The sequence below is a fragment of the Schistocerca nitens genome, chromosome 2 (genome assembly GCF_023898315.1).
Source record: "Schistocerca nitens isolate TAMUIC-IGC-003100 chromosome 2, iqSchNite1.1, whole genome shotgun sequence".
Lineage (NCBI taxonomy): Eukaryota > Metazoa > Arthropoda > Insecta > Orthoptera > Acrididae > Schistocerca > Schistocerca nitens.
In genome coordinates this window covers 719,179,501-719,206,710 of record NC_064615.1, presented here as the reverse complement: position 1 = coordinate 719,206,710, position 27,210 = coordinate 719,179,501, and the positions used below count along the sequence as shown (strand labels likewise).

At 44.0% G+C, this 27,210-nt stretch overlaps 7 non-coding genes across 7 annotated transcripts; 1 reads left to right on the top strand and 6 right to left on the bottom strand.

Moving 5' to 3' along the window:
* Positions 1-5,750: 5,750 nt before the first annotated feature.
* On the bottom strand, positions 5,751-5,825 carry Trnat-ugu (transfer RNA threonine (anticodon UGU)). The gene has a single exon. It is a non-coding gene; the product is annotated as a tRNA-Thr (tRNA).
* A 736-nt stretch (positions 5,826-6,561) lies between these two features.
* Positions 6,562-6,636, bottom strand: Trnat-ugu (transfer RNA threonine (anticodon UGU)). Its single transcript has one exon. It is a non-coding gene; the product is annotated as a tRNA-Thr (tRNA).
* A 331-nt stretch (positions 6,637-6,967) lies between these two features.
* Trnat-ugu (transfer RNA threonine (anticodon UGU)) lies at positions 6,968-7,042 on the bottom strand. Its single transcript has one exon. It is a non-coding gene; the product is annotated as a tRNA-Thr (tRNA).
* Positions 7,043-7,373: 331 nt separating this feature from the next.
* Trnat-ugu (transfer RNA threonine (anticodon UGU)) lies at positions 7,374-7,448 on the bottom strand. The gene has a single exon. It is a non-coding gene; the product is annotated as a tRNA-Thr (tRNA).
* Positions 7,449-7,778: 330 nt separating this feature from the next.
* Positions 7,779-7,853, bottom strand: Trnat-ugu (transfer RNA threonine (anticodon UGU)). Its single transcript has one exon. It is a non-coding gene; the product is annotated as a tRNA-Thr (tRNA).
* A 330-nt stretch (positions 7,854-8,183) lies between these two features.
* Positions 8,184-8,258, bottom strand: Trnat-ugu (transfer RNA threonine (anticodon UGU)). The gene has a single exon. It is a non-coding gene; the product is annotated as a tRNA-Thr (tRNA).
* A 999-nt stretch (positions 8,259-9,257) lies between these two features.
* Trnat-ugu (transfer RNA threonine (anticodon UGU)) lies at positions 9,258-9,332 on the top strand. The gene has a single exon. It is a non-coding gene; the product is annotated as a tRNA-Thr (tRNA).
* Positions 9,333-27,210: the final 17,878 nt, after the last annotated feature.

Here is a 27,210-nt window from a genome sequence, read left to right as displayed (position 1 = left end):
TTGGTGGTTGCTCAAGTTCAATCCTTCCAAGCCCCAGGCGATCATTGTAGGCAAAACCACTCCTCCCTTCCGTCTCCTCGACTTCTATATCACCATTTATGTCCGTCCTATCACCCTCACCCCTACCCTCAAGTACCTTGGCGTCATCCTTGACCGTCGCCTCTCCTGGACCCCCATCTCTGGACTATCAAAGCCAAGTCTCGCTCCCGACTCTGTCTCCTCAAGCTCCTTTCTGGCCACATCCTCCACACCTATAAATCCCTCATCTGCCCTATCCTCTTCTACGCCCATCCCGCCTGGACCTCCGCCCCTCCTACCTTTTACAATGGCCGAAAGCCTCGCTCGCTGGGTGGAATCTGAGCTAACTATTTGTAGTATCGTTCCCAGAACCGATCGCGGTCCTCTGGTTTGGAGCCGAGTGGAAGGCTTAAACCAGAGGCTCAGACGATTCTGCGGAGATCTGGGGTGCAAATTTCTCGACCTCCGCTATCGGGTGGAGAAATGTAGGGTCCCCCTGAATAGGTCAGGCGTGCACTACACGCCGGAAGCGGCTACAAGGGTAGCGGAGTACGTGTGGAGTGCACATGTGGGTTTTTTAGGTTAGAGAATTCCCTCCCTAGGCCCGACAAGACGCCTCCTGAGACGCGGCAAGGTAGGAGTAGGCACAATGCAACAGAGATTAACTAAATTAATGTGCTAATAGTAAACTGCAGGAGCGTCTATAGAAAGGTCCCAGAACTGCTCTCATTAATAATCGGTCACAATGCCCACATAGTACTAGGGACAGAAAGTTGGCTGAAACCAGATGTAAACAGTAATGAAATTCTAAACTCAGATTGGAATGTATAGCGCAGAGACAGGCTGGACAGTGAAGGGGGAGGCGTGTTTTATAGCGATAAGAAGTGCAATAGTATCGAAGGAAATAGACGGAGATTCGAAATGTGAAATAATTTGGGTGAAGGTCACGGTTAAAGCAGGCTCAGACATGGTAATTGGATGTCTCTATAGGCCCCCTGGCTCAGCAGCTGTTGTGACTGAGCACCTGAAGGATAATTCGGAAAATATTTCGAGTAGATTTCCTCACCATGTTATAGTTCTGGGTGGAGATTTTAATTTGCCGGATGTAGACTGGGAGACTCAAACGTTCATAACGAGTGGCAGGGACAAACAATCCAGTGAAATTTTTTAAAGTACTTTATCTGAAAACTACCTTGAGCAGTTAAACAGAGAACCGACTCGTGGCGATAACATATTAGACCTACTGCTGGCTAACAGACCCGAACTATTTGAAACAGTTAAGGCAGAACAGGGAATCAGCGATCATAAATCGGTTACTGCATCAATGATTTCAGCCGTAAATACAAATATTAAAAAAGGTAGGAAGATTTTTCTGTTTAGCAAAAGTGACAAAAAACAGATTTCAGAGTACCTGACGGCTCAACACAAAAGTTTTGTCTCAAGTACAGACAGTGTTGATGATCAGTGGACAAAGTTCAAAACCATCGTACAATATGCCAAGCAAGATCGTAGGAGATGGAAAAGAACCACCGTGGTACAACAACCTAGTTAGAAAACTGCTGCGGAAGCAAAGGGAACTTCACAGCAAACATAAACATAGCCAAACCCTTGCAGACAAACAAAATTTACGCTAAGCGAAATGTAGTGTGAGGAGGGCAATGCGAGAGGCGTCCAATGAATTCGAAAGAAAAGTTCTATGTACTGACTTGGCAGAAAATCCTAAGAAATTTTGGTCTTATGTCAAAGCGGTAGGTGGATCAAAACAAAATGTCCAGACACTCTGTGACCAAAATGGTACTGAAACAGAGGATGACAGACTAAAGGCAGAAATACTAAATGTCTTTTTCCAAAGCTGTTTCACAGAGGAAGACTGCACTATAGTTCCTTCTCTATATTATCGCACAGATGACAAAATGGTAGATATCGAAATAGACGACAGAGGGATAGAGAAACAATTAAAATCGCTCAAAACAGGAAAGGCCGCTGGACCTGATGGGATACCAGTTCGATTTTACACAGAGCACACGAAGGAACTTGCCCCCCTTCTCGCAGCGGTGTACCGTAGGTCTCTACAAGAGCGTAGCGTTCCAAAGGATTGGAAAAGGGCACACGTCATCCCCGTTTTCAAGAAAGGACGTCTAAAAGGTGTGCAGAACTATAGACCTAAATGTCTAACGTCGATCAGTTGTAGAATTTTGGAACACGTATTATGCTCGAGTATAATTACTTTTCTGGAGACTAGAAATCTACTCTGTAGGAATCAGCATGGGTTTCAAAACAGACAATCGTGTGAAACCCAGCTCACGCTATTCGTCCACGAGACTCAGAGGGCCATAGACACGGGTTCCCAGGTAGATGCCGTGTTTCTTGACTTCCGCAAGGCGCTCGATACAGTTCCCCACAGCCGTTTAATGAACAAAGTAAGAGCATATGGACTATCAGACCAATTGTGTGACTGGATTGAAGAGTTCCTAGACAACAGAACGAAGCATGTCATTCTCAATGGAGAGAAGTCTTCCGAAGTAAGAGTGATTTCATGTGTGCCACAGCGGAGTGTCGTAGGACCGTTGCTATTCACAATATACATAAACGACCTTGTGGATGACATCGGAAGTTCACTGACGCTTTTTGCGGATGATGCTGTGGTATATCGAGAGGTTGTAACAATGGAAAATTGTACTGAAATGCAGGAGGATCTGCACCGAATTGACGCATGGTGCAGGGAATGGCAATTGAATCTCAATGTAGACAAGTGTAATGTGCTGCGAATACATAGAAAAAAACCCTTATCATTTAGCTACAATATATCACGTCAGCAACTGGAAGCAGTTAATTCCATAAATTATCTGGGAGTACGCATTAGGAGCGATTTAAAATGCAATGATCGTATAAAGTTGATCGTCGGTAAAGTAGATGCCAGACTAAGATTCATTGGAAGAATCCTAAGGAAATGCAATCCGAAAACAAAGGAAGTAGGTTACAGTACGCTTGTTCGCCCAATGCTTGAATACTGCTCAGCAGTGTGGGATCCGTACCAGATAGGGTTGATAGAAGAGAGAGAGAAGATCCAACGGAGAGCAGCGCGCTTCGGAACAGCATCATTCAGTAATCGCGAAAGCGTTATGGAGATGATAAATAAACTCCAGTGGAAGACTGCAGGAGAGACGCTCAGTAGCTCGGTAAGGGCTTTTGTTGAAGTTTCGAGAACATGCCTTCACCGAGAAGTCAAACAGGATATTGTTCCCTCCTACGTGCATCTCGCGAAGAGACCATGAGGATAAAATCAGAGAGATTAGACCCCACACAGAGGCATACCGACAATCTTTCTTTCCACGAACAATACGAGACTGGAATAGAAGGGAGAACCGATAGAGGTACTCAAGGTACCCTCCGCCACACACCGTCAGTTGACTTGTTGAGTATATATATATATATATATATATATATATATATATATATATATATATATATTAGATGTATGTGTCACTAACTATACCCACCTAGTTTGGTTTTTTGTTGCTGGGGGGGGTCACGTCAGAGATATCAAGGTCAACTTTGTTTTCTTAAATGGGATGCTATAGTTTGGTACTTATTTTCTGATAGCGGCTATCGAGACGAATCAAATGATGTGTAACAGTAACGTCTTTGAAGGTCATCGAAGGTCACAAAGGTGGCATTGAATGTCCATTTACAGAAGTTGTTCGATGTGATGACCATTGGTATCAATGCAGTGCTGCAATCTTCTCATCACGGATTGAGTGGTATTCCTTATTACTTCTGCACTTAACGAAGTACATGCTCTGACCATTCTCTCTCGTATATCGTGCAGATAATAAATAATCGCCGAATACAGAGTATTCATCTTATGTGGAATGGACGTGTAAACACTATTCGACGGTTTCGCAATACAACACTATAGGAACAGTAAGACTAGTATCATCGAATCAAGCGAATGTGAGTGATGTATTCCGTCGAAGAACAAGTCGATATGCTTCTCATTTACGGAGAATACCAACGAAATTCAGTGTGTGCTAGAGACTTACACGCTGAAAGATATCCTCAAAGCACTCATCTTATACGTCGTACATTTAAACATATGTATGACAAATTGAGAACAACTGGATTTTTAACGTATCAGAAACATATCCGGCAAAGGAAATTTACTAACGAGAAAACGGAAATTGGTACTCCAGCCACTGTGGTTCGAGATCCTTGTGCTAGTTCGCGTCTAATCGCAAGGGAATCTGGCATGAGCCAGGGTAATCTTGTGCGTGCTCTGCATTGCCATAAATATCATCCTTACCATATCAGTCTCCACCAAGAATTAACTGGTACGGATAGTATGCGTCGCATTGAATTCTGCCTACGGGCTCAACTTCAGATTCAGAGGGATGACACATTTGAACTGCGATATGCTTCGCCAGCATGTCATACCTGCCCACTGGAGAGAGACGCATTGGACTCTACAGTTTTCATGCAAGATGGGGCTCCACTGCACATCGCTCGAGACGTTCACCTCCTTCTCCAAAACACATTTGGAAACGATCGAATTATCGGCCTATCGTTTCCAAATGAATGGCCGGCACGACCAATGATCACATGATCTATTTGTGGGGCTACCTGAAGGACGGGGTTTACCAGGTGAACATCCACACATGTGCTAATCTGAAACGCAGCGTATCAAGAGAGGTAGCCAGCATGCCTACGGACACCCTTCGTTCTTCCGTGCAGAATAAAATCCTACGCTTTCAGACGCTTCTGGAAATCGATGGGCGCCGTATTGAGTCGCTTTTGTAGCAGCAATGGTACCGGTAAGTAATGGTATGACGTACCGTAGCAGCACATTAAAAGTGTTTCAACTGAATTGATTCTGCATTATTTCTCTTCCTCATGTCCTTGACATTAATGCTAACAAGTTTTGTACTCATACGGTAATTAGTTTGCGTTTTATAACGTGTTAAAAAGGGAAAGTTAATCATAACCACCCGGTATATATATATATATATATATATATATATATATATTAACTTTATATGACCATGCAGCTTTGCTAGAATTGAAATGATAATTAAATGAACACCCTAGCTGCAAGCAGGCGTTGATACACTTCGTTGGGGACATGTTGAAAATGTGTGTCCCGACCGGGACTCGAACCCGGGATCTCCTGCTTACATGGCAGACGCCACCGCGGGCACAGAGGATAGTGCGTCTACAGGGACTTATCCCTTGCACGCTCCCCGTGAGATCCACATTCCCAACATGTCCACAACACTACATTCGTAGTGCGCCTATTAGATGTTTGCCCATCATACTCATTACTCGTGGCAGATTAATCTACCAAGTCCCTTACGAGTTCGGGCATAGCGTGTGCGTTCGCACACAAGAAGGTCAAAGGCCGGGAACCCATATTTATTTTAACTATATATGACCATGCAGCTTTGCTAGAATTGAAATGATAATTAAATGAACACCCTAGCTGCGCCGGCCGCGGTGGTCTCGCGGTTCTAGGCGCGCAGTCCGGAACCGTGCGACTGCTACGGTCGCAGGTTCGAATCCTGCCTCGGGCATGGATGTGTGTGATGTCCTTAGGTTAGTTAGGTTTAAGTAGTTCTAAGTTCTAGGGGACTTATGACCACAGCAGTTGAGTCCCATAGTGCTCAGAGCCATTTGAGCCAACACCCTAGCTGCAAGCAGGCGTTGATACACTTCGTTGGGGACATGTTGAAAATGTGTGCCCCGACCGGGACTCGAACCCGGGATCTCCTGCTTACATGGCAGACGCTCTATCCATCTGAGCCACCGCGGGCACAAAGGATAGTGCGTCTGCAGGGACTTATCCCTTGCACGCTCCCCGTGAGATCCACATTCCCAACATGTCCACAACACTACATTCGTAGTGCGCCTATTAGATGTTTGCCCATCATACTCATTACTCGTGGCAGATTAATCTACCAAGTCCCGTACGATTTCGGGCATAGCGTGTGCGTTCGCACACAAGAAGGTCAAAGGCCGGGAACCCATATTTATTTTAACTATATATGACCATGCAGCTTTGCTAGAATTGAAATGATAATTAAGTGAACACCCAAGCTGCAAGCATGCGTTGATACACTTCGTTGGGGACATGTTGAAAATGTGTGCCCCGACCGGGACTCGAACCCGGGATCTCCTGCTTACATGGCAGACGCTCTATCCTTCTGAGCCACCGCGGGCACAGAGGATAGTGCGTCTGCAGGGACTTATCCCTTGCACGCTCCCCGTGAGATCCACATTCCCAACATGTCCACAACGCTACATTCGTAGTGCGCCTATTAGATGTTTGCCCATCATACTCATTACTCGTGGCAGATTAATCTACCAAGTCCCTACGAGTTCGGGCATAGCGTGTGCGTTCGCACACAAGAAGGTCAAAGGCCGGGAACCCATATTTATTTTACCTATATATGACCATGCAGCTTTGCTAGAATTGAAATGATAATTAAGTGAACACCCAAGCTGCAAGCAGGCGTTGATACACTTCGTTGGGGACATGTTGAAAATGTGTGCCCCGACCGGGACTCGAACCCGGGATCTCCTGCTTACATGGCAGACGCTCTATCCATCTGAGCCACCGCGGGCACAGAGGATAGTGCGTCTGCAGGGACTTATCCCTTGCACGCTCCCCGTGAGATCCACATTCCCAACATGTCCACAACGCTACATTCGTAGTGCGCCTATTAGATGTTTGCCCATCATACTCACTACTCGTGGCAGATTAATCTACCAAGTCCCTTACGAGTTCGGGCATAGCGTGTGCGTTCGCACACAAGTAGGTCAAAGGCCGGGAACCCATATTTATTTTAACTATATATGACCATGCAGCTTTGCTAGAATTGAAATGATAATTAAATGAACACCCTAGCTGCAAGCAGGCGTTGATACACTTCGTTGGGGACATGTTGAAAATGTGTGCCCCGACCGGGACTCGAACCCGGGATCTCCTGCTTACATGGCAGACGCTCTATCCATCTGAGCCACCGCGGGCACAGAGGATAGTGCGTCTGCAGGGACTTATCCCTTGCACGCTCCCCGTGAGATCCACATTCCCAACATGTCCACAACACTACATTCGTAGTGCGCCTATTAGATGTTTGCCCATCATACTCATTACTCGTGGCAGATTAATCTACCAAGTCCCGTACGATTTCGGGCATAGCGTGTGCGTTCGCACACAAGAAGGTCAAAGGCCGGGAACCCATATTTATTTTAACTATATATGACCATGCAGCTTTGCTAGAATTGAAATGATAATTAAGTGAACACCCAAGCTGCAAGCAGGCGTTGATACACTTCGTTGGGGACATGTTGAAAATGTGTGCCCCGACCGGGACTCGAACCCGGGATCTCCTGCTTACATGGCAGACGCTCTATCCTACTGAGCCACCGCGGGCACAGAGGATAGTGCGTCTGCAGGGACTTATCCCTTGCACGCTCCCCGTGAGATCCACATTCCCAACATGTCCACAACGCTACATTCGTAGTGCGCCTATTAGATGTTTGCCCATCATACTCATTACTCGTGGCAGATTAATCTACCAAGTCCCTACGAGTTCGGGCATAGCGTGTGCGTTCGCACACAAGAAGGTCAAAGGCCGGGAACCCATATTTATTTTACCTATATATGACCATGCAGCTTTGCTAGAATTGAAATGATAATTAAGTGAACACCCAAGCTGCAAGCAGGCGTTGATACACTTCGTTGGGGACATGTTGAAAATGTGTGCCCCGACCGGGACTCGAACCCGGGATCTCCTGCTTACATGGCAGACGCTCTATCCATCTGAGCCACCGCGGGCACAGAGGATAGTGCGTCTGCAGGGACTTATCCCTTGCACGCTCCCCGTGAGATCCACATTCCCAACATGTCCACAACGCTACATTCGTAGTGCGCCTATTAGATGTTTGCCCATCATACTCATTACTCGTGGCAGATTAATCTACCAAGTCCCTACGAGTTCGGGCATAGCGTGTGCGTTCGCACACAAGAAGGTCAAAGGCCGGGAACCCATATTTATTTTACCTATATATGACCATGCAGCTTTGCTAGAATTGAAATGATAATTAAGTGAACACCCAAGCTGCAAGCAGGCGTTGATACACTTCGTTGGGGACATGTTGAAAATGTGTGCCCCGACCGGGACTCGAACCCGGGATCTCCTGCTTACATGGCAGACGCTCTATCCATCTGAGCCACCGCGGGCACAGAGGATAGTGCGTCTGCAGGGACTTATCCCTTGCACGCTCCCCGTGAGATCCACATTCCCAACATGTCCACAACGCTACATTCGTAGTGCGCCTATTAGATGTTTGCCCATCATACTCATTACTCGTGGCAGATTAATCTACCAAGTCCCTACGAGTTCGGGCATAGCGTGTGCGTTCGCACACAAGAAGGTCAAAGGCCGGGAACCCATATTTATTTTAACTATATATGACCATGCAGCTTTGCTAGAATTGAAATGATAATTAAATGAACACCCTAGCTGCAAGCTGCAAGTGTATAAACGCCTGCTTGCAGCTAGGGTGTTCATTTAATTATCATTTCAATTCTAGCAAAGCTGCATGGTCATATATAGTTAAAATAAATATGGGTTCCCGGCCTTTGACCTTCTTGTGTGCGAACGCACACGCTATGCCCGAACTCGTACGGGACTTGGTAGATTAATCTGCCACGAATAATGAGTATGATGGGCAAACATCTAATAGGCGCACTACGAATGTAGGGAATGTTGGGAATGTGGATCTCACGGGGAGCGTGCAAGGGATAAGTCCCTGCAGACGCACTATCCTCTGTGCCCGCGGTGGCTCAGATGGATAGAGCGTCTGCCATGTAAGCAGGAGATCCTGGGTTCGAGTTCCGGTCGGGGCACACATTTTCAACATGTCTCCAACGAAGTGTATCAACGCCTGCTTGCAGCTAGGGTGTTCATTTAATTATCATTTCAATTCTAGCAAAGCTGCATGGTCATATATAGTTAAAATAAATATGGGTTCCCGGCCTTTGACCTTCTTGTGTGCGAACGCACACGCTATGCCCGAACTCGTACGGGACTTGGTAGATTAATCTGCCACGAGTAATGAGTATGATGGGCAAACATCTAATAGGCGCACTACGAATGTAGTGTTGTGGACATGTTGGGAATGTGGATCTCACGGGGAGCGTGCAAGGGATAAGTCCCTGCAGACGCACTATCCTCTGTGCCCGCGGTGGCTCAGATGGATAGAGCGTCTGCCATGTAAGCAGGAGATCCCGGGTTCGAGTCCCGGTCGGGGCACACATTTTCAACATGTCCCCAACGAAGTGTATCAACGCCTGCTTGCAGCTAGGGTGTTCATTTAATTATCATTTCAATATATATATATATATATATATATATATATATATATATATATATATATATATATATATATATATAGGGTGAGTCGCGTAAGACGTAACACCCCAATTATTCCAGGGGCGATTGCACGTATCGACAAGCGGTGTTCGGCGAATTGTAGCCGACTATGGGGCACATACTTTGGTACATGCACAATAATCACAACGTTTATATTGACCGAGATAATGAGGCAAGTACATGTTTCTTAAATGGGACGCTATATTTTTTTACCATCATTCTAACGCTCTGGAAAAGCTGCGTATAGTGATGTAACGCATGTTGCTATTGTGATTCAAACTTCGCTTAAAAGACGGTGGGAAATATTGTACGATCGAAGGTCGAGGTGGTCGGAAGCGGCTGCAGACTGTAAACACGCGTCGCGCGACCCGCAGGCCGAGTTGCCGTGCCCTATGCAGCGTGCACGGCCTACGCTAAGAAGGTAAATCGTCATCCGCCCTCTTTAAAGCAAAGTTTGAATCACAATACAAAATGCATTACATCACTATACGCGTCTTTTTCAGAGCGTTCGAATGATGGTAAGAAAAGTACAGCGTCCCATTTAAAAAACATGTACTTTGTAATGTTGTTGCTTTAATTTGTTGTGAAAGCGGTGCTGATAGACACTAAAAGCGTTTTAAAAGCCGTGAGCTGTCTGGGGAAGTTACCTTTGCATTACTGAGCAACTGTTTCACCAGGTATCCAGTCTAACTTACCAAATTCCCAACCAGACTACCATTAATTATAATCTTTTAATAGTCATACGACAACCGGTGATATATATATAAAAGAAAGTTTAAATAAAAAGAAATAAATCAGTTTATATTTGGACATTTGTTTTAACATTTAAAATTTCAACATATTAAACTTGATTCATAACTAAACTGGTGCCTTGTTTAGGATTGTGAAAATGTGAGTTTCTAATCTTACGGGACACATCAAATATGGAGCCAAGATTAGGAGACTGCATACAACACTGAATTCATAAAATAACACACAAAGAACGTTGAAACATATGCAAGAGGAAATTAACCACACCAACCGATTCCATTTTCACCCAAAGAAGTTACGTTCGTAGCGCAATCCTGTCCGTCATGTAATTACCACACACTGGTATACTAAATTCATACTAACTCTCTGTGAAATCTTCCCGAAAAGAAAAGCTGAGGGCTACTTTGATGATTACACCACATGCTTCACGTGGTCAACTTCGTTTACACAAAGAGTGTAACTCCACAATAACTTTGATAATGAAAATAAATTAGATCGAAAAGCAATTTACAAAAGAAAAACCTCGAATTGGTTACTATCGTCTTACTATTAACCTGATGGGTCAAACAATTGTATAAGCACGTGGTACTGGTCTCACAAAGTACACCCCACGTGGGTTGAACATAAAGAAAAGTTGCTATATTGAAAAATATTGTCAAGACGAGACGTTATAATCACACGAGCATTCGCATTTAAGATTGATGATCTTAGTTAGAGTTACGGATCAACACGCGGTTCCACTTTACTCACAAAGTAGTGACAAAGCAACTACTGGAAGATATTCTGAACTGTACACTAGAATCACACTGCGTTGCAATTTAAGATAACATTAGATATTTTAGAGCTAAACCTGAAATAAAGGTGATTAAATTTTCAGTTAGGCTGAACTTAAGAAATCCATTGTCCTACGGACTTAGCAGAGACGCGCTTAGCCTGAGATCTTACCACTTCAGACGCTCGCCGCGGACAGACTGACGAGGCCCCTTCCTGAGGGTGGCTCACAAATACAAACGGAAGTGCCCAGAGAGGCAGCTTCCTATATTTGCTCATTCATCCTCTCACACAGAGGGGAAGGGGGATGACAGTATCTTATCATATACAGTATATAAAAGAAAGCGGATGTAGGTTCCGTATGAGACTGTGTGACATGAATTACATATAAACTGTGTTTTAAAGTGTAGTAGTGTGACAGATCGTTCTTGTTTATGTGTAAAAGTAACACGTTTCACTGCTCAGTCTCCTCCCAGATAGAAACACCACAGTAAATTTAGAAGGGGAATTTATGCTGTAAATGACAACATATTTAAGAAATTAACATGAAAGGAATCCAACAGAGACCTTTCAACTTGCCTCATTATCTCGGTCAATATAAACGTTGTGATTATTATGCATGTACCAACGTACGAGGTGCGGCTAGAAAAAAACCGGACTGATGCTGGAAAAACATTTATTTACAATTATTTACAATTTCATGTTATCTCCTTCAATGTACTCTCCTGCTCGGTCTCTACACCGCTCCATAGGAATTTTCCATTCATAGCAATGCTGCAGATCATTTTCGGTAAGTCCATACATTACTTCCGTCGCTTTTTCTTTTACTGCTTCAACAGTCTCAAATCTAGTTCCTTTCAAAGCTAACTTGACTTTAGGGAAAAGAAAAAAGTCACAGGGGGCCAAATCAGGTGAGTAGGGTGGATGATCTAAGATGGGAATGTTGTGTTTTGCCAAAAACGTCTTCACTGACAACGCACTGTGAGCTGGGGCATTGTCTTGGTGAAGGATCCATGACTTTTTTCTCCACAAATCGTTCCGTTTTCTCCGTACTCGCTCACGTAGGGTAGCCAGGACGCTAATGTAGTAATGCTGATTCACTGTTTGTCCCTCTGGTACCCAATCAATGTGCACAATCCCTTTGATGTCAAAAAAAACAATCATCATTGCCTTGAATTTCGATTTTGACATTCGTGCTTTTTTTTGTCGTGGAGAACCAGGAGTTTTCCAATGCATCGATTGGCGTTTAGTTTCGGGATCGTAAGTAAAAAATCACGATTCATCGCAAGTAATAACATTTTGTAAGAAGGTGGGATCACTTTCAATGTTTTCCAGGATGTCAGAACAAATCATTCTTCGGCGTTCCTTCTGTTCAATTGTGAGACACTTTGGAACCATTTTTGAACACACTTTGTTCATGTTGAAACTTTCATGAAGAATCTGCCTAACACTTTCCTTGTCAACTCCTGTTAACTCAGACACTGCTCTGATTGTTAAACGGCGATCTTGTCGAACAAGTTTACCGATTTTTTCAGTGTTTGCATCAGTTTTTGCTGACAATGGTCTGCCAGTGCGAGTGTCATCACTGGTGTCTTCGCGGACATCTTTAAATCGTTTAAACCACTCAAACACTTATGTTCGCGATAAACAATCATCGCCGTACACTTGTTGTAACATTACAAACGTTTCACTTGCAGATTTTCCTAGTTTGAAACAAAATTTGATGTTAACACGCTGTTCTTTCTGTACACTCAACATTTTCCGACGCACAGACAAAACGTCAACTACTTAAAACAGACGCCACGGGCAGACTGAGTGCAGGAGGCAGATGATGGTGGTGGTGGTGGTGGGTAGTGTTTAACGTCCCGTCGACAACGAGGTCATTAGAGACGGAGCGCAAGCTCGGGTTAGGGAAGGATTGGGAAGGAAATCGGCCGTGCCCTTTCAAAGGAACCATCCCGGCATTTGCCTGAAACGATTTAGGGAAATCACGGAAAACCTAAATCAGGATGGCCGGAGACGGGATTGAACCGTCGTCCTCCCGAATGCGAGTCCAGTGTGCTAACCACTGCGCCACCTCGCTCGGTCAGGAGGCAGATGAAACTCGAGCAATAGGCGGAGCGAGAGTCACGTGACAGGCCACGCGACTTTCAGCCTTATTGCATTCGTTTTATTGTTTCACCAGTATTAGTCCGGTTTTTTTCTAGCCACACCTCGTATGTGCCCCATAGTCCGCTATGATTCGCCGAAAACCGCATGCCGATACGTGCAATCCCCCCAGAATAAAAGGGGTGTTACGTCTTACGCGACTCACCATCATTTCAAAAAAATCTTAAATCTTAAATTTTCGAAATGATAATAAGAATCTGTGGACAGCCTGCATAATTTCTGGTGGAGACTATCATACAAAGGGTAACATTGAAGTAAACGAGTAAATAAAATTATTTCGTGATAAATATTTCCTATACGTCACCATGTAAATGGAAAATAAGAACCGTGACGCTAAAGACGTCAGAATGTAAGTTGTGCAATAAAATGTGTGTAACAAGTTTTTGAAACTATTTTTGCGCAGCTGCTGTAAGAAGCGAGAAGGCGTGTGAGTTTGACACAGCGGACCGCGGAACCCTAGCGCAGGGGGAAGAAGTGGCGCTTGAAGTTTCTTAAGGAGGGGCGCGCCGGGCGGGCCGCGAGGGATTTGCAGCGGGGAATCCCCGGCGGTGCAAAGTGGCGCCGGGGACCGCCTGCTGGCTGCTGGCTGCTGCCTGCGTCTGGCCGCTGCGCCGCGCCGCGTCAGCCGCCTTGCGGGTGTGGCGGCCGCGAGCGAGGCGGCGAGGCGGCTCCGCGATTTACGGCCGCCGTGATTTATGTAGCGTGTTGCTGTCGCCGCTAAGCTGGCTTACACCGGTATTAGAGCGCCTCTCTCTCTCTCTCTCTCTCTCTCTCTCACCCCTGGCTACGTTGCAACCGCTCCCTCCGAACTGGCACCATTCTTCGATTTGCGTGCGTTCCGCTTCTCTGCGCTGTACGCTTTGCTTTGCGACTCCGATCCGATTGTCGCAGAACAATCTCGCTCGCAGCAAAGAGAGGCAGACTTTACAGCGGGCGTTCGCTTGCTTTTTGACAAATTGCTGCGCCGCTAATCCCGGCTGTGCCCGCCGGCGCGCGGTTTTTTATCGGCCGCTATTGTCCCATCCTCGCCGCGCGACGCTCGCCCGCCGGCGTACAACAGCTGGCCAATGACCCGTCGCGGCGAGAGAGCGTCTGTGTAGCTTGCGAAGAGCCAGGCTCCCGTCGCACCACCAATTCTGGTATTCTCAAATACCTCATCTGCTCCCAATCAAACACTTACCTTGCGCCAATTACAATATCGTTTCAGAATTAAATACACCCAATGCGAAATATTACAGGGCGTAATAGTTAAGAGCAAATACTCACCTTCGGGTTTTCGGCGATCTCCGATGCTGCAGTGGCTGTTGAAGGAATTTGCGAGCATCTGCTGCTCCAAAATTTGCTGTAAATTGCTGCGTTCTCCACAGTGTAGCTGACGATTTGGTACCGCCAAGATAAATTTGAAGAAATCCAGATGTTTCAGTTTCACAATTACATGTTTATTGCGTAATTCGGTTACAAAACTTTAACCTCGACGACTGATTCTCTATTATACACTGCTGGCCACCGTAAATGCAACTCCAAGAAAGACAAGAGGTAGCACAACAAGATTTATTTTGTAGATAACATGTTGACCAAGTATCAAATGATTACGTTTACAGACGTCTGTGACATGTGGTTCCTGCCAGAATCAGTAGCCAGAGTAGCCGCGATTGTTGGAGATCACCGCTGCCACACGTCTCGGCATTGAGTCAAAGAGACATTGGATGTGTTCCTGGGGTACAGCAGCCCAAGCAGCTTCCACACGTTGCCAAAGATCATCTGGTGTGGCAGCTGCGGATGTAATCTGGGTCACTCGTTGAGCAACCATGGACCACATGTTTTCTATCGGCGAAAGATCCGGAGAGCGAGCCGGCCAGGGAAGCAATTCAATCTGGTTATTGACGAAGAACCTTTGGACAATGCGTGCCACGTGTGGTCGCGCATTATCCTGTTGAAATATGGCTGTGGCCGAGCCCTGAAGGTAAGGAAGGACAACTGGCTCCAGCACCTCGGATATGTAGCGCCGGCTATTTAAAGTACCGGCAATGCGTACTAGAGGCGTACTAGAGGCGTGCGAGAGTAATATCCAATACCGCCCCATACCATAATACCCGGTGCAAGACCAGTGTGGCGGTGCATAATGCAGCTGTCCAGCATCCTCTCTCCACGGTGTCTCCACACTCGAATCCGACCATCGTGGTGCTGCAGACAGAAGCGTGCCTCGTCAGTAAAGACAAAGTCATTCCATTCTGCCGTCCACATCCATCTGTCATCACACCATTGGCGACGGAGACGTCTGTGGTTCTGCATCAATGGTAGACAAAGCAATGGACGTCTTGCGGACAGACCACTCTGCTGTAAACGGCGTCGAATGGTACGCGCAGACACTGGATGATGCGTTACAGACGCAATGTGCTGTGCTGTGGTTCGGGATGTCACTGAGCGATCCGTCACTGCCATGCGCACAATTTGCCTATCAGCACGTGCAGTGGTGCACCGAGTTGAATGCGATCGACCACGTCGGTCCGTCGTACCCTCCTGCATCCAACGGTCACATATCCGCATTACAGTTGTTTGATTTCGTCCAACACGACTAGCGATTTCTCTGTACGATAATCCACAATCTCAGTAAGCCACTATCCTTACTCTGTCGAACTCGGATACTTGATCAAACGATGTTCGCTGTTGTCTACGAGGCATAACTGATCGTCTTGTGAAACAACCACAAGGTAAACACACGTGCCGAACGTGCACTCGTCGAAATCGCCAAGCCTTAAACGGCGCTATGAGGTGGCGCCACAGGCGCGCGTGATGTGCGTCTGCGCTGAAATTCTAATCAGTTGCATATCTCATTGCTGCAAACCCATGGTGTAAAATTCACTTGAATCGGATGCTTCCTTCAGGGTGTTGCATTTACGGTGGCCAGCAGTGTATATTATTTTAGCAATTACAGCTTACGTCATCCATTACTGGAAACAAAATTTATAGATTGTAATCAGAAACTTGCTGGTGTATACAGGTTGACAACACGGATTTACGTATTACTTCACTCCTCTCAGATTGCAACGTAAAGCCTTACACGGCTTTTAGCTTTTAGTATTTAAATTCATAAAATACGTACGATAACAATGCTTTTTATAAAGTTGGTTATATCATGAAGATTGTTGGGTGGAAAACCTTCCTAATATTTGCAAGAGTTCACTCCATAAATAGTAACGAAAAGATAGTTTCTCTTTTTCTGAAACGTATTGTAGAGTTACAAAAGAGTTGTTTAGTTTTATATTAAGCGTCGATTAGTAACAGTCGAACCTGCTCAGAGATATATGGTATGTATGCTTGCTAAAGCTGAAACGAAGTTAATGACAGAATTTGGATCAGTATAATAAGTTGAGTTCTAAAGCGACCACACAAATGAAATAAGATTGTTACAGACTTTATATAAGCCTGTAAATATGGCAGCTTGACACCTGAGATCAACACATCATGTCACACGTATCCTAACGATCATGTATGTACGTTTCGCAGGATTTCTACAAGCATACACGGCACTTCTTTCGACAAGAATATATTTCTGCCTGAACCAAAAGGTCAGACTCGGAATGAGATACATACTGGAAATTTTGGTCTCGAGAGACTGGAAACAACAATCATTCGTCTGTTCGCTGAAGGTGATTTGGTCAGACGGAGCAATAAAAATGGCAAATCAAATAAAAAAAGGAAGAATATCGTTCAACGACCCGACGACAATGAGGACATTAGAAACGGAGCACAAGCACGAATAATTTTTTTAAAGATAGCGAACGAAATCGGCCCCGCCCTTTCATATAAACCACTGTACGAGTGGATTTTGGTAAATGGTTGGGGAGACTTTTATTAAATTGATAATATTCTTATTTATTACCTGCATTGAAGAACAAATTGCACAAAATTTTGATATCAAAGTATTCAGTGTGCTTAGAATAAGGATCGGCACACGTAATACGCTGTCTGACATTAAATTAGAATTAATGGCTCTTGATGCGCGATCTAACCATGAAAGGTTAAAGATTCTCGAAGTGCAGTCTGGCTTCAAAGTGAATCAAACACTCAAAATTGCTACCTGACTGTAAAGTTAAATGGACATCTGTGACTACCGTGAAAACAACGGAAAGCAACTAACTGAACGTGATGGGCTACTAAGAAATGATCATTAGCAAATGCAAGTCTGGGTCTTGATTGTAAAGTGGAACAAGTGAAGCTTATTTAAGGATTGCTCGTCCAATAAAATTCCCTACGCACTAACCGCTGATGGTTCGGTTTCGCCATGTTATCTGTTGATAAGGCAGAGCATGAGATGGCTGCAAGCTGTGAAGTATTACGCATCCTGGTACGAACTTATAATCTCGCGAGAGCTCTACTGGATCGCGGCGGTAGTCAGCTGTAGCAGATGTCGCAGAGCGGCGCCTCTCGGACGAGGCTAACAACAACGGCAATAACAAGCGTGTCCTTTTCGAAGTTATGATGTTTACCTTTTCCGTTCAGTTTATGGCAGCGAGCTACCTCTCAAATTAGCGAATCAGAGTTGTAACTATTATAAACTTCTCCTTCCTATGCTTTAGTTTATTGCAGTTAACCACAAGCTTTTTAATGGCCGGATATGTCCTGTAGACACCTAGTTCGCCGTCTCCAGCTAGTGGTGAGGTTCTTTGCAAGCCCTACCATTTAGTTTCCTCCCTACCAACAGTAGTCTCGATTACAACTATTTCCCGTCTTCCTCTGACTCTCTCCATCGCTCTCTACTCGACAGTTTGTTGCCTTTAACCAATGGGAAGCTGACGACTGAAGTGGAAAAAAATCTCCGGATGATTCCTTTTCACGTGGCTAAAAGTGGAAAATCTATGTTTTGGGGGAAACCTGCACTCTCAAGCGTCATCAGATTATTCGTCTGACACTCTTCCGGTTTGAGCATATCTTTAGAGTAAATTGGGGAAGCGAGCTTTGCTTCGGACGAGGGCTGTTCCACTAATCGTTCTGGGTGCGTATTGTGTCACCGGCTGCTTCGTGCTTCCGACTTCAGCCCAGGGAATGTAAGCATCCACGGCCGCACAGTCAACCTGGTGAATAATCGTGACTCTACATCTTTTCACTGAAGCAAAAGATCAGCATATTTTGGTCTCCAGGGTCTGTAACAAGCATTAATTCATCTGTCAGCTGAATGTCATTGGTCATACTGAGCAGTACTAACTGGAATTCAAAGGACGAACTTCGTTAAACGACCCACAAAAAAAAAGATATGAAGCACAAGCCCGGGTCGTTTTTCAAAAAGAGTGGAGGAAATCGGCCGTGCTCTTTGAAAGGAACCATCCCGGCATTTTCCTGGAGCGATTTGCGGAAATTATAGGAAACTAAATAAAGATGGGTGGGTGCGGGTGTAGACTATCGTCCTCCAGAATGAGAGTCCAGTGTAAGGTTTGTTAGAGAACGGGGCTTGGGAATGTGCATGAAAACTGTATAACGCGAATGCTATCGATAGTTTCGAAATTTCTAACCTTCGTCGGCGGAATATACGAAACTTGCAGGTTATAATTATGAAGAAATTTGAATATTCCAGTGGACGACTACTCACCGGCAGCTGTAACATAAAATAAATAAAAATAGTAAATGAGTCATCAACTCAAAGGATCACAGTCGTTTATAAGACATAGCCTTATTGGAGGTCATCAGACAATCTTCCCCTTTCTTAGAGGCTTTCAGTGCACTCATTTCAACCATCTGCACACTTCTTGAGTTTAATAGTGATATTCCGTGTGCATGCTTAATGACGATGAGGCCTTTCTATTTCATTTCATTTCATAGAAATTTAGTTTGACTTCTCTGTATGCTAAATTTGTACTTCGAACGACCATGCCCTTTCTGATTTCTTCATATTTCCCTGCAGCCATTTCACTTTAGCTTCTCTGCACACCGTATTGCTAGAGAACTTCCTGTTGGGAAACTTCCCACATTCCTATGCCTCATTCTGCATTCCTGCATCTGAACACCATTGTAAACGAGCTATATCCAACAGTACATGGCACGTCATTGCAAGATAGGTTTTACATTCACTCTTCACTCAAGGACATATGTCTTCATATGGTATAATTATAAATTCGAGTGCGGTATGAAATTTCTCAGAATTGAGAAAAGCAAACATTATTACTGTCTACTACAGCATTGTGTGGCTAACACCGCTTCGGGCGTGTGTCCAGTACACCAAGAAATCCCACACGAGTTCAATAAAAGCTAGTAATCATTGCTCACTGCGCAGATTATCTAATTTACCAACTGTAATGACATCATTGTGACCCGTAACAAGGAGAGAATCCGAAGTGTTACCAACCTAGGTAAAGGAAATTGTGGAATGACTTAGTTCACGAAAATTCGATTTGTCAAAGAACCGGGTCGAATGATGCGGAACTCCGTATCTCCACGAATACTGGTCAGACCATCAGTTCGTCACCGCATTATACAGGGCAGCCACAAACTGTCTGAAAAGCTTGTAAGGGTGTTTCGCCGAGTTAATTAGCATTGAAGTCAGCCAGTCACACCGCTGCCTCCGCAAATTAAAGCCGTGCGCCGGAAATGGTGAAGCCAAACATGTTCTTCATTTGGTTCCTTAAGCTGCTCAAAAGAACGATACAAAAATTGGACATCAGGCGGTAGTAAGGATCGAACTCCAGCCAGACGGCCGGCTGCGGTGGCCTAGCGGTTCTAGGCGCTTCTATCCGGAACCGCGAAACTGCTACGGTTGCAGGTTCGAATTCTGCCTCGGGCATGGATATATGTTCTTAGGTTAGTTAGGTTTAAGTAGTTCTAAGTTCTAGGGGACTGCTGACCTCAGAAATTAAGTCCCATAGTACTCAGAGCCATTTAGCAATGATGGGCCTAAAAATATAAAACATTAGTAGCAGAAAAACAAAAAACCTTACATGCAACAGAATGCGGAAGGATAATATAATAATAAAATGCTAGTACTGCTTCGCCACTTCCTAAACTTCCTGAAATTCTTTCCGAACAAAATTAAAAAAAAAAAATAATCTCGCTTCGTCCTAGAAAATATAACTTCTACAAAAGACATTTTCTTAAATCTCAGGCGTAAGTGAATTATTTTCAGGCTAACTATGTCAATAAAATTGGATGCATATATAAAAGGTTTTACAAAATGCAATAATATTGGAAACTATTTATTATTATTGTTACTTGCTAATAATCCCATTAGGACTTGGCAAAGTACTTAGAGGAGGGTATTTGCCTTCCTTTGCGCCCGTATTTCTTGCAGCCTCTTTCTCGCTTCAGACCAAGTTGTCCCAATCTGCCTCTTCCGATTATCCTCTTGGTCAACTTGCCATTTCTGATTTTTGGACGTGAAGATTTCCCCGTTGTTGGACATCTGCTTGTCTAATTCCTGCCAATTGCAGATCAGTTTTGATCTCGCCTACCCGTTTCATCGTGTCCCTTATGGCCTTGTTCATGTTGTCAAAAAAGTCGGCTATTTGTTTTGTAAATCTTGAGCCGTGCACGCACTCATATCGATACCTTAGCTTAAGGGTTTCGTCACCTACATACGGTTTCTGCGGCGTCTCGTGAAATGCGGGACTGAAATGCGTGCGCAGCTCACATTAGAGGTCTGTTTTCGGGGGGATGGCTTAGGAGGAGCAACTGTGGATTGCTGCCAGGGCTTGCTATCCGTGGAGGACCTCCACCTCACCGCACGTTTACTTTGAGGAGCTTAACCTACGCCAGCTGGAGAGTAGCCGCTTCCCTCTGCCTGTGCGCTAGCCTGTTTCGTCGGTTGATGGACGTGCCCATATTCACTGTCCTTAATTCTCCTAGGTCTGACACAGGGACAACGGCGAGCATCATTTCTTGTGTACGCTGAAGTGCCTGCTGCAGTTTCTAATAACCCCTGGTCTTTGCTACTGAATTTCGTTTCATGTTCTTGCCGTTAGGTCGTTTGGCTTGATCTGTTCGCCAATGCTTTGACCGAAGCCGTTTAACATAGATCAGCTTCATAATGAGGACATGTCCGAGCTAAATATTTAGTCGATTGTAAGAGAGCTCCCTTTTTATCTTGATTTGTTTGTAAAAGACCGCTTTCACCAGTACCAGCCGGCCGAAATGGCCGAACGGTTCTACGCGCTACAGTCTGGAACCGCGCGACCGCTACGGACGCAGGTTCTAATCCTGCCTCGGGCATGGGTGTGTGTGATGTCCTTAGGTTAGTTAGGTTTAAGTAGTTCTAAGTCCTAGGGGACTGATGGCCTCAGAAGTTAAGTCCCATAGTGCTCCGAGCCATTTTTCACCAGTTCCACTGGTGTATCTGTTTTGTAGGTTCAAGTATCCTGAAAGTTTCCATTGTCTGCCGAAACAGGTCTCTCCTGAACAACTGGTACATGTGTTTTCTAGGTTTATGTATCTTTAAAATTTTTTGTTGGTAGTTAACTTTGATCGAAAAAAGATTTCCCTCTCCGAGTTTAACATCTTTGATGTTTTTCATTATTAGGCAAGAGTAAATGGCCCATATGTGTCTTGTAATTTATTTACCTATGTAGATTGTAACCTGTTAAGTACGTACTTGTGAGTCGAACAGACTCAGTTGCCTGCCCTCATTTCCGTTGCCATGTATGCGGGATCGTGCACTATTCGCATTTGCCATTTATATGTTATGTGGATTTAATGTATTTTCTATATGTATGTTTAGGGATCTGTACTGAGTCAAGCAACCTCTCAGGACGTGACCCGAGTTCGAGGCTGTTATGGTGCGTTGGTTAATCCATGTGTTTCAGTCCCTTTATTTGTTTTGGATTTGTCGTTGGTTGCTCCTGTGAAAAATTCCTTCATTCTGTTATCTTGAACATCTTAAAACAAATTGAAGTGTATGCACATAGCGCTCTTTGTAATATAGATTACCAAGAAACTTAAGTTACCTAAATTATTGTGAAATCGAGTGAGTGCCTCTCAACAGGTTTTCTAATATTGTAGAGTTCAACGAGTTTGTTTGGTTTTAAAATTCTCTGCACTGTTTAAGAAACTGTAATTTTTAACTTGCCCTGTGTGGTAAACAAACATGTTTAAAGATTATTTTCTTTATGCTCAACACTGTACCACTTCCAATCTGTCTGGGTTCATTCTTTTAATGTGTCCATAGAATTTTAATCCGCGTTTCCTAATGTCACTACCGAGCGAGGTGGCGCTGTGGTTAGCGTACTGAACAGATTTCCTCACCCATCCTTGAAACAGTCCAAGCCCCTGCTCCATCTCTAATGACCTCGATGTCGACGGGACGTTAAACCATAAACTTCTTCCTTCCTTTGCCAATGTCACTCTGGATATATGCGTGTCGTTTGACTTCCTGGTTGCTTTTGAAGGAAGGAAGAAAGGAAGGAAGGAAAGAAGATTAGGATCTAACGCTCCATGGATAACGAGCATCAAATCGCTTTGTTTCAAGGATACGGAAGAAAATCGGCCGTGCACTTGCAAAGTAACCGTCGCCGTGTTTTACGGGAGCGATTTAAGGGAGTGGCAGGAAACCTGACTCATAATGGCCGGACGCAGATTTGAACCGTCGACCTCTCATTGTAACACATCGTGTGTTACAACGCCTCCCAAAAATCCCATGTGCAGTGACGAGCGTGCAGGCGACTGTGCAAGGTTGGAAACAAAGGCTGTGTCGACAGATTCAGGACTTTTTGAAGAGAATCGAATCGCTGTTCTTTCCGTAATTTGCATATCTATTTTATTTCAATGTACCGGTATCTGAAGATTCAATCACGATTTAAAGCATCCAAATAACTACAGGAACATAACAAGCCTAGTAATAAAAATTCCCTACGCACAGAAGAACCGAGATCTGTAAACAGATATCAGTTGCCGTCAGTTTGAGAGGAATTAATAAATTATTCAAAATGGCGGCGGTCGTTAAAAATAGTCAACGTAAAACGGAGTGTCGTCTTCATCTTGAAGCGGTCCCGAACACGGAACATCCCGTCGTTCTAACTGCGTACGTTACGGCAGAAAGGAAGCGGCCAGGTCTGCGGCCCAGCAAGCAACAGCTAGCCAGTTGATCACCCAGGAAGTTGGCACCAGAACTGTTTCTTCAGCTGTAGACACACGAGTGTGAGGTCCCGACCAGCTCCTGAACATCGACGTCCCACGCCATTCTGGAACGCCTTTTTGGAAGGTCCACTAGCTGCCATCTCGCCCGCGACAGCCTATTGTTCATACGTATGCTCCGTCGTGCGACGGGAAAGCTTAACGGTTCGCGACTTCAGGTACAGTCTAATAATGATGTTCGGATTCGATCGCTGTTTCGATCGTTTGGCGATCGAGAGTATTTTACGATACTACGGGGGAGCAGCAGCTCCAGAATTATGCCTTCCTCCCACTCCCCTTAATTTTTGTTGCCGTAACCCAGTTCCCATGGTTCAGGATTCTCACTCCTAAGTGTTTTCAATTCAAATTATGTAGCTACGGGTGAATGCTATCTCTATATGTCATTCTGTGAATTTATCTATGTCAGTGAAGACTGCCCTCGATTAAGAGACCTGGGAGATACATTTGTTATTGTAGATAATTTCGATAAGTCGATAAGCAGTTTCCTTCCCTTTGGCATCTAATTTCGTTTGATTTTGTTTCCATTCTATTTTTCTGAATGGTGGTACCGAGATATTTATACCGTGGAACTCGTTTAATTTTTCCATATCTCGTCTGCATGAATTTTGATGTTTGTTTGCTGTAGATATTGTACTTATCTTTTCAGAAGATGTCTGGAGCCCGACTTTTCTGTAGTTTCTTTGCAGAGTTCAATCTGACTTTGGACTGCTAAAATGTCGCTAGTTAATATTGCTAGATCATCTGCATATGCAAGGCAACTTATAGATATTTGCCTCTGTCTAAACGATTGGTTAGACAGTTATAATAACAGATTTCTGTTTGCGTCATTCTTGTATCACTTTCTCAAGGACATAATTGACAAGTAATGGAGACAGCCCATCTTGTCTTACTACCGTTTTAACTTCGAAAGGAAAAAAATTGGAAAACTGTGGTAAGGTCTTATGGGACGAAACTGCTGAGGTCATCGGTCCCTAAGGCTACACTCTTCTTAAACTAACTTACGCTATGGACAACACACACATCCATGCCCGAGAGAGGACTCGAACCTCTAACGGGGATGCGCACGGACCGTGACAAGGCGCCCCAGACCACGTGGCTACACCACGCGGCTGACTTCGAAAGGATCTTACAGTTTTACCATAAGTTTAACCCTGGATTATGTCTCTGGCAGTGTCTGTTTTCTGTTTGCAAGTGTTTTTAGGTCAAGACTTTGTTCTTTTAAAAGTTGTAAGACAGGTTCGCGGTCAACTGAGTATAGATTTCTTTGAAATCAATGATAAAGACTAAATTTTTGCTGCAAATTCTGCGATAGGATTAGCTTCAGGTTCAAGACTTACACTGGTATGAACATGCTGGTTTGAATCCTACCTGATGTTCTCGAACTTTTGTTCAACTTCTTCCTGTGCCCTTGTGGGGTGACACTGTATGCAACTTATATTAGTAAGTTTTCCCTGTAGTTATTTACTCTACATCTGTTCTGTCTCCCTAGTAGTACAACGAGTGAATTAACGAATTTTTCCAATTTCCTGGAATTTGTTCTGTTTTTCGAGTCTTTTGCTATGTGTGTGAAAATTTTGAATTAATGTCCTCAGGCTCTTGTGGTGAGAATCTTTGTGCTGTCTCTCGGCAGTTAAGAAATCCTATGAAATATCTGGAAACTTCATTGCAGTTTTCTTGACGCTTAGGTCCAATAGCCCATTTTATTTCTTGAAGCAGAAACGTTCTGGTTGATATCCTATGAACTTAACTTTGAAGTTCTCATAGATGTTTTTTGTGTTGTTTCTTTCGAAGTATTTCTCGGTTTCAAGTAGTAGACCCTTTTCTCATTTCCTTTTGGTCTTTCTGATTAATTTGGCTCTCTTTTTCCTAACCGAAAGAAATGTTTTGTTGCTGTCCCAGTTGTAGTATGCACCTTGTCTAAACTGAATTGGATACTTACACTGCACATTCCACAACAGACGCTTTTTCCTTTTCTGCGGAGCAATTAGTGTTTGTGCTCTTTCGAGACGTTTATCTTTGGACTGTTGCCAATTTTTGATTGCCTTTTCTCTAATTTTTGATTGCAATTTCTCTAGTTCTTCTGTGAGACGTGTTTGATTTCTCCTAATGACAAATGTGGAGATCTGGGTCTTCTATTTTGTGGATCTCTGAGACTTTAAACGTAGATTTCTTCTTTTCAGGTAATGGTCTGAGTCTATGTTTGCTCTCTGTGTAACTTGAACGCTCATAATTTCGTTGTAGTTTGAATAAGATATTGTTACATGATCAATTTGTAATCCACCGATGAGTGAGTCTGGTGATCTTCATGTCATCTGTTTTGATAGTCACATTTTTAAATATGTTGATGTGATTTTGAGCTTGAATATTCTGCAAGCTTAAACTAATCTTCGTCCATTTTGGTTGGTCCATTTATGTGCTGGGCATTTTTCTTCTGTTTTCCTGTGCTTTCTTTCTTTGCCTAGCTGTGCTCTGAAATCGTCGGGCAGGATTTTGACAGGGCATTGTGACATTTTAAATACTGTTTTTTCTAGTGTTTTCCATGTTTTGTATACCTTTTCTTGGTCAATTATATTTTCCACAAAGATTGCAATGTATGCACTGACTGGCGTGTATGTTTTATTTGCGCACTTCAGGATGAGAGCGTTTAGTTTGTTGTTTACAGGGTTCACATTTGTTTCTTGACTGCAAAAGTGACCTCTAGATGACGAGTGTTTTCCAGTATTTGTTATCCGTTTGCCTTTATTTACCAAAATTCATTGTATTTTGGTGAAATGGGATTGTTTCCTGCAGTATCAGTATTGGTATTTTTTTGTTTGTTTAGGGTTTACTCCAGTTCATGTAACTATCGTGCTCATAAGAGACTATTTATAAGCAGTGTGCCAACAAAGGTATACGTGTTTGGGCGAGGACTCGGACTCCCTGTCCTTTTGTGTTATTCCCTCGATATTCCTGTTGTACTTTTCTTGACAGCAGCAAACTGAATATCGCCTGAGGTGAAAGTCTCTTTCCTGCCACACCATTGGTACTTAATAATCTCGAGTATTGAATCTAAGTCCAGTTCTTTTAGGACTGGAGCGTTAGTTCCAGAAAAAGAATTCCAGCCGCATCTATGGTGATCAGACGCTGATAGTGATCAGCCGAAAGTCAGATTCGCAGTGGATTTCACAGGATGTCTCTTCTGCCTACTCTGCCGTATTGATGTTTTTCATCACTGTTTTCATTGCTGTTGACTAGACTGGTTGACTAGTTGTAGAACAGTTTGTTTCCCCTCTCTGCTTACAATGCCAAGCTTCCTCGCTTTATCGTCTGGATTAGTGGTTACTGAGCTACCCAGCCACGGCAAGGCTTAGTTCATGGGAACTTTTTATAATAAACTCATCGCCTCCACACTGCGGTATCATGCGGTGTCATGCGGTTATGCTTAAGTGCGTGTAGGCGCAACTGAGAGTACAATCAAAGAACAGATTAAACATAACGAACGCCACACTCGTTGAAGAAGTCGGTATCTAACTGACCAGATCACAGATTTTAATAATATGCGTGATGTAGCGAAACAATGTAACACTTACAGAAGAAAAGTCAGAGGGTCTGATATTCATTCGAAATCACTGAAAATAACGGTTAACGCTTCTGGTTCGTGGCTGAGCGCCATCAGCTGAGCGGTCATGGCGCACGAATAACATAAATAATTATCAGATAGTCGCCTCTAAAAAAATGGTTCAAATGGCTCTGAGCACTATGGGACTCAACTGCTAAGGTCATTAGTCCCCTAGAACTTAGAACTAGTTAAACCTAACTAACCTAAGGACATCACCAACATCCATGCCCGAGGCAGGATTCGAACCTGCGACCGTAGCGGAGTCGCCTCTAAGACATGACAGTAATTATACGAGGCTGAGCTGAAAAGTAACGCCTCTGAATTTTTATTCTGTTTTCAATATCGCTTGAGGTATTA